This window comes from Salmo trutta, unplaced genomic scaffold (genome assembly GCF_901001165.1).
Source record: "Salmo trutta unplaced genomic scaffold, fSalTru1.1, whole genome shotgun sequence".
NCBI lineage: Eukaryota > Metazoa > Chordata > Actinopteri > Salmoniformes > Salmonidae > Salmo > Salmo trutta.
In genome coordinates this window covers 910,111-915,651 of record NW_021822319.1, presented here as the reverse complement: position 1 = coordinate 915,651, position 5,541 = coordinate 910,111, and the positions used below count along the sequence as shown (strand labels likewise).

At 45.9% G+C, this 5,541-nt stretch overlaps 1 long non-coding RNA gene across 1 annotated transcript in view; it reads right to left on the bottom strand.

Moving 5' to 3' along the window:
* Positions 1-5,194, bottom strand: part of LOC115181722 (uncharacterized) — a 15,071-nt gene extending 9,877 nt beyond the window's left edge. The window contains exon 1 of the long non-coding RNA XR_003873500.1: positions 5,008-5,194. This is a non-coding gene — a long non-coding RNA (uncharacterized LOC115181722). The remainder of the gene's footprint in view (positions 1-5,007) is intronic.
* Between the last annotated feature and the right edge of the window lie 347 nt (positions 5,195-5,541).

The following is a 5,541-nucleotide window of genomic DNA, read 5'->3' as shown; positions in this document are numbered from 1 at the left end:
GAATAGAGTGTAATTTAGTCCACATCATAGGGAATAGAGTGTAATTTAGTCCACATCATAGGGAATAGAGTGCCATTTAGTCCACTACATAGGGAATAGGGTGCAATTTAGTCCACAACATAGGGAATAGGGTGCCATTTAGTCCGCTACATAGGGAATAGGCTGTCATTTAGTCCGCTACATAGGGAATAGGCTGTCATTTAGTCCGCTACATAGGGAATAGGCTGTCATTTAGTCCACTACATCGGGAATAGGCTGCCATTTAGTCCGCTACATAGGGGATAGGGTGCCATTTAGTCCGCTACATAGGGAATAGGGGGCCATTTAGTCCACTACATACGGAATAGGGGGCCATTTAGTCCACTACATAGGGAATAGGGTGCCATTTAGTCCACTACATAGGGAATAGGGTGCCATTTAGTCCACTACATAGGGAATAGAGTGCCATTTAGTCCACTACATAGGGAATAGAGTGACATTTGGGACAAAGCCTTTGACAAAGCAGGGCCATACTAAGACCATACTAGGAGCATTAAAGACAGCACTTCGTTCAGCGGTTGATCAGTACAAGTATAAATCAAAGATTATTGAGGTAAATCCCAGACATTTGACCCAAATCTGGTAACCCCCCCCCCCTGTTTTCATATTCTAATCTGTAGCCCTACAGGTTTCATTACTTTATGTCTAAATGAAAATCAGATCGCCCAACAGAACAATGGAATTCAGTCAAAAACTGTCCCCTCATCAGCAGTTAAATCCATGTTTTACCTCTGAGTCTGCAGATAATGTTCCACTATGGGAATGTGTTCCTAACACACACCACCAACACACACACCACACCAACGCCACACCAACACACACCACACCACACCCACACAACACACACACACACACACAGCACACACACCACACACCACACCCACACACCACACTAACCCTAATGTAGCAGGCCGTAAAATAAATGCTGAAAATGATCCCCCTACATACTGGTCTGAAACTAGATCCCCCTACATACTGGTCTCTGAAACTAGATCCACCTACTATACTGGTCTGAAACTAGATCCCCCGCCTACATACTGGTCTGAAACTAGACCCCCCTACATACTGGTCTGAAACTAGATCACCTACTATACTGGTCTGAAAACTAGATCCCCCTACATTACTGCGTCTGAAACTAGATCCCCCTACCTACTGGTCTGAAACTAGATCCCCCTACAATTATGCGTCTGAACTTAGATCCCCCCTACATACTGGTCTGTGATGAACTAGATCCCCCCTACCTACTGGTCTGAACTAGATCCCCCCTACATACTGGTCTGAACTAGATCCCCCTACCTACTGGTCTGAAACTAGATCCCCCTAGATACTGGTCTGAAACTAGATCCCCTAGATACTGGTCTGAAACTAGATCCCCTACGACTACTGGTCTGAAACTAGCATCCCCTACATACTGGGTCTGAAACTAGATCCCCCTACATACTGTCTGAAACTAGCTCCCCTACATACTGGTCTGAAACTAGATCCCCCTACATACTGGTCTGAAACTAGATCCCCCTACATTATGGTCTGAAACTAGATCCCCTACATACTGGTCTGAAACTAGATCCCCCCTAACATACTGGTCTGAAACTAGATCCCCCTACATACTGGTCTGAAACTAGATCCCCCTACATATGGTCTGAAACTAGATCCCCCTACATACTGGTCTGAAAACTAGATCCCCTTACATCTGGTCTGAAACTAGATCCCCCTACATACTGGTCTGAAACTAGATCCCCCTACATACTGGCCTGAAACTAGATCCCCTACATACTGGTCTGAAAACTAGATCCCCTACATACTGGTCTGAAACTAGATCCCCCTACACACTGGTCTGAAACTAGATCCCCCTACACACTGCTCTGAAACTAGATCCCCCTACATACTGGTCTGAAACTAGATCACCCTACATACTGGTCTGAAACTAGATCCCCTACATACTGGTCTGAAACTAGATCCCCTACATACTGGTCTGAAACTAGATCCCCTACATACTGGTCTGAAACTAGATCCCCTACATACTGGTCTGAAACTAGATCCCCTACATACTGGTCTGAAACTAGATCCCCCTACATACTGGTCTGAAACTAGATCCCCCTACATACTGGTCTGAAACTAGATCCCCTACATACTGGTCTGAAACTAGATCCCCCTACATACTGGTCTGAAACTAGATCCCCTACATACTGGTCTGAAACTAGATCCCCCCTACATACTGGTCTGAAACTAGATCCCCCCTACATACTGGTATGAAACTAGATCCCCCCTACATACTGGTATGAAACTAGATCCCCCCTACATACTGGTATGAAACTAGATCCCCCTACATACTGGTCTGAAACTAGATCCCCCTACATACTGGTCTGAAACTAGATCCCCTACATACTGGTCTGAAAGTAGATCCCCTACCTACTGGTCTGAAACTAGATCCCCCTACATACTGGCCTGAAACTAGATCCCCCTACATACTGGCCTGAAACTAGGCTCTCTGTTCCGTTTCCCCTGACAACCAGAACATCCACAGGCTCTCTTTCCATTTCCCCTGACAACCAGAACATCCACAGGCTCTCTGTTCTGTTTCCCCTGACAACCAGAACATCCACAGGCTTCTCTCCATTTCCCCTGACAAAAAGAACATCCACAGGGTAGGTCTTTGGGTAGGTCTCTGGGGTAGGTCTCTGGGTAGGCTCTGGGTAGGTCTCTGGGGTAGGTCTGGGTAGGTCCTGGGGTAGGTCCCTGGGGTAGGTCTCTGGGGTAGGTCCTCTGGGGTAGGTCTCTGGGGTAGGGACTCTGGGGTAGGTCTCTGGGGTAGGTCCCTGGGGTAGGTCCCTGGGTAGGTCCTCTGGGGTAGGTCCCTGGGGTAGGTCCCTGGGGTAGGATCTCTGGGGTAGGTCTCTGGGGTAGGTCCCTGGGGTAGGTCCCTGGGGTAGGTCCCTGGGGTAGGTCTCTGGGGTAGGTCTCTGGGGTAGGTCCCTGGGGTAGGTCCCTGGGGTAGGTCCCTGGGGTAGGTCCCTGGGGTAGGTCTCTGGGGTAGGTCTCTGGGGTAGGTCTGCCAGCCGTCAGACACAGAGAGGGATGAACCTTGTCTCTCTGGGTATCCATGAGGAGACTCCACTTAATGCAGACACACACACAGGCTGGATGGCTGGTACAACACAAACATACGTACGCCTGGCAACACTGCCTGTCTGCAATAGACAATGTTTACACTGTGATGTTTGTGTCTGGAGCTTAGTGTTTAACTAACTGAATGTGTTTTAGCCTCATCTGAGGTCGTCCACTGAGCAGAACCCTTAGAGAACACACTGACTAACGATCACAGAAACACACAGGAAGAAACTACCTCATCACCATGCTGTTATTTATTTATTTATCTTGATCCTTTACACCCCAGTATCTCTACTTGCACATTCATCTTCTGCACATCTACCATTCCAGTGTTTAATTGCTATATTGTAATTGTTTCGCCACTATGGCCTATTTATTGCCTTACCTCCCTAACCTTACTACATTTGCACACATTGTATATAGACTTTTTCTATTGTGTTAATGACTGTTTGTTTGTTTATTCCATGTCTAACTCTGTGTTGTTGTTTGTGTCGCACTGCTTTGCTTTATCTTGGCCAGGTCGCAATTGTAAATGAGAACTTGTTCTCAACTGGCCTACCTGGTTAAATAAAGGTGAAATATTATATATAGATATATATATATATATATTTTTTTTAAGAACCATACAAGTTATAATACTAGATTTGTCATGAACCTTCTTATGACAGGATAAAAGTCAGCCATGTTGGTCAGGGAGTTAGTAAACCATGGTTTTGCAGTGCTGTGATAAGATAATGTAAAATAAAGAATTTGAAGATTGTATCTGCACTAGCTAGCTAGCAAGCCAGTTTTAGAGGAACGATTCCATTACATTTTCTAATTAACTGCCGATGTGACAACATTCCATTCAAACAAATGCAGTCGACCCACAGCCATACACCGGCTGACAGCAGCTGATGACAGGATGTCGACTAGTCGTACTGTTCTAGTATCATATCAAATATCACTCACAGTCTTTACTGACATTCATTCCACTTAGAATGGTTTGGATTTCTCCCTGACCAATATGGCCGCCATTTCTCACCAGAATTCTGGAACCTTTAGGGTTTATGACATCGTCCCTCTGTATGCTAGGAGCCCTTAAACTGCTCCGTCTTACTCATTAATCACACACACCAGGAGACTAGAACATCTAGTACTGTCAATTACACATCAGCCTTGTTTATCAACCTTTAGCTACACCACAGACACTGATTACCCAGAACCTTGTTTATCAACCTTTAGATACACTGATTACACAGAACCTTGTTTATCAACCTTTAGATACACTGATTACCCAGAACCTTGTTTATCAACCCTTAGATACACTGATTACCCAGAACCTTGTTTATCAACCCTTAGATTCACCACAGACACTGATTACCCAGAACCTTGTTTATCAACCTTTAGATACACTGATTACACAGAACCTTGTTTATCAACCTTTAGATACACTGATTACACAGAACCTTGTTTATCAACCTTTAGATACACTGATTACACAGAACCTTGTTTATCAACCCTTAGATACACCGATTACCCAGAACCTTGTTTATCAACCCTTAGATACACTGATTACCCAGAACCTTGTTTATCAACCCTTAGATACACTGATTACCCAGAACCTTGTTTATCAACCCTTAGATACATATCACAGAGACAGTAAGATCAGAGTGGTGAGTGGCACAGCGGTCTAAAGCACTGCATCTCATTGCAAGAGGCGGCACTACAGACACCCTGGTTCGATTCCAGGTGTATCACAACCGACTGTGATTGGGAGTCCCGTAGGGCGGTGCACAATTGGCCCAGCATCGTCCGGGTTTGGCCGGGGTAGGCCATCATTGTAAATAAGAATTTGTTCTTAACTGACCAATAGGCTACCTCCAGACCCTGTTCAGTACCCTAACTACTCATCTACCTTATTTATCAACCAATAGGCTACCTCCAGACCCTGTTCAGTACCCTAACTACTCATCTACCTTATTTATCAACCAATAGGCTACCTCCAGACCCTGTTCAGTACCCTAACTACTCATCTACCTTATTTATCAACCAATAGGCTACCTCCAGCACCAGTAATAGCTCCTCCCTCCCCGTCTCTCATAGCTCCTCCCTCCCCGTCCTCTCATAGCTCCTCCCTCCCCGTCTCTCATAGCTCCTCCCTCCCCGTCTCTCATAGCTCCTCCCTCCCCGTCTCTCATAGCTCCTCCCCCCGTCTCTCATAGCTCCTCCCTCCTCGTCTCTCATAGCTCCTCCCTCCTCGTCTCTCATAGCTCCTCCCTCATCTCTCATAGCTCCTCCCTCCTCATCTCTCATAGCTCCTCCCTCCTCATCTCTCATAGCTCCTCCCTCCTCATCTCTCATAGCTCCTCCCTCTAGCTCCATATCTTTCATAGATCCCTCTGTAGTTGGAAA